At 50.7% G+C, this 2,500-nt stretch overlaps 1 protein-coding gene across 1 annotated transcript in view; it reads right to left on the bottom strand.

The window, feature by feature from the left end:
* The window catches only part of agrn (agrin), a 211,312-nt gene that overhangs the window by 55,857 nt on the left and 152,955 nt on the right, over nt 1-2,500 (bottom strand). The gene's annotated exons all lie outside the window — the stretch shown is intronic.

Here is a 2,500-nt window from a genome sequence, read left to right as displayed (position 1 = left end):
GAGAGAGATAAAGAGAGAGAGAGAGAAAGAAAGAAAGAGAGAGGGAAAGAGGGAGAGAGAGATAGACAGAGGAGAGGTGAAAGAAAGGTGAAAGAGAACGCGACAGACAGGAGCAGCGATACCAAAGCAGCTGTCAAAGTGACTTTATAGGAGACCTTGAAAGGTGAGAGTCGGAGCGAGAAAAAGTCAAAGTTCTCCGAGCTCCGTGCACATCCCCCCCCCCTCCCCTGCTGCCATAAAATGTTAAGTGACTGAGACTCCAGAAGCCTTTTTATTTTCTCATTCCAAATCAAACCGAATTTTCTGGCAGCACTCCGCGCCATTAAAAAAAAAGAAAGCCCCTGTGCCCAGTCAAGAAAAAAAAAAAAAAAAAAAGAAACCGAGGAGTTGTTTGTAATTAATTGGTCAACGGAGTGCTTAGGCTTTTCGATGGGTACTGCTTCAACCGGGCGGCCGTTCTCGAGTGCCATAACAATCAACAGCGGCAGCTTGAGGAGCATTATTGCGGGCTGTGTGGAATCTGCACATCACATCAGCGTATGTATGATTTATGAGACAAAATGAAGGGCTGTGGCATTAGCCCCGCAACACGTATTAATATTGCGCTTTGAAGTTGGGAGATGCGGGAGGGAGGAAGGAAGGGAGGCAGGAAAGGCCAGGGGCGGGCGGACGAGTGCAGACGGCGTATCCCGATGCGCGGAGAGGCAAACAAGTTGTCGATGCGGCCCCCGGATCGATTGGTGTTGATTCCCGCTCGAGCCCACCCACTTCCTGTCTGGAGGGACCCGGCAATAGCCTCTCAGCAATGAGGTCAGGAGCAGGCGGTACAGCCGAGGACCCTTAAACTACACCCCCCCCCCCCCCCACACACACACACATACCCATTCCACAATCACACACACACACAAACACACACACATCCACCCACCCAAACCAGACACACACGCACACATCCACCCACCCAACCCAGACACACAAACAAACACACACACACACACACACACACACACACACACACACACACACACACACACACACACACACACACACACACACACACACACCCTGCCTCGGAGCTGTCCGGTAGGTTTGCTGATTCTCGGCCGCTGACATGCGAAAGGTTACGCAACCTTGCTGGTCCTAATGGGGGAATCGATAGCTCGCCGGTGGAAGTGCCACTTAGCATAAAGCATCTCCTTAAGCAGATTATGGGCCATGGAGCCGCGCAGGCCAAGGGCAGGGAAGGCAGCGAGGCCCCAGAGTCTTGATGCGGCTTCGCAAAAATGTGTCCGGACAGGCCGGGCGGTCGATACAGGGGGGAAGGGCGGCCAATTCATTAGCCCCAGACTGGACGCTAGGCTACGCTACGCTGGGACTGGAGGACACACACAGTCACTGTACATCTCTCCTTCTTTTAACACCCACACATATATGCACACACACACACACACACACACACACACACACACACACACACACACACACACACACACACACACACACACACACACACACACACACACACACACACACACACACACACACACACACACACACACACACACACACACACACACACACACACTCACTGAACCCAGGCTCAAGAGCTCAGGTTCTACAAATGCATGGAGCTCTCACACCCATACCCTTAAGCTTTGGCTTTTCTCTCTCTTGTATTCATACATACATACATACACACACACACTATATGCAGTACACTTTGAGTATCCAAGCCTCTGACAGGGATCTGACTGCAGGGCTGGGAGGGGGGTGGGGGTGGGGTAGGTGTGGGGGTAGTTGGAGTGGGCGGGTGGTGTTCAGGACAGACCTCATTCCTCATGCTGCTAGAGCATGTGGAGGTCCATCAAGAATTCAGAGCACACCGCATCTGATCAGCCAAACTGTAAAGAAGCTGTTTTATATGATATTTACACACAACACACACACACACACACACACACACCACACATATATATATATATACACACACACACACACACAGACACATACACACGCAATCTCTCCTGGAGCCTGCTTACAGGGTCTGACCAGCAGGCCAGTAACCGGAATCATTTCCAAGAGCGAAATGCACTTCTGGTCACCTGAGCCACAGGTTTTTTGTGCAAGCTAGGCAAGAGATGGGTGCTTAACCAGCGTGAAGGCAATAACATTCATATTCAGCTTGCGCAAGTGGAAAAAAAAATACATAAAAAGAAATACATAAATATGAAGGCTGAAGGGATGGAGAGGGGATAGGAGTTGGAGAGTGGGAAGAGTGTGTGAGTGTGTGTGTGTGTGTGTGTGTGTGTATGTGGGGGGGGGGGGGTCTAATTAGTTGCTGTACTTTGATGTCCATGCCACCCGCAATGCAGACGAACCTTTCAATTAGCCAGGCCAGCGTAGACGTCCACATCAGCTATTCTCAAAGCACTTCCTGCCTGCTCTTAGTCGATCACGTCTTAACAAGAGTCCATTTAGCCCAGGGATTTCCATTAAGACC

The sequence above is a fragment of the Sardina pilchardus genome, chromosome 7 (assembly GCF_963854185.1).
Source record: "Sardina pilchardus chromosome 7, fSarPil1.1, whole genome shotgun sequence".
NCBI classification, from domain to species: Eukaryota; Metazoa; Chordata; class Actinopteri; order Clupeiformes; family Clupeidae; genus Sardina; species Sardina pilchardus.
Note: the sequence above shows the minus strand (reverse complement) of the source record. Positions and strands in the feature narration are given on the sequence as shown.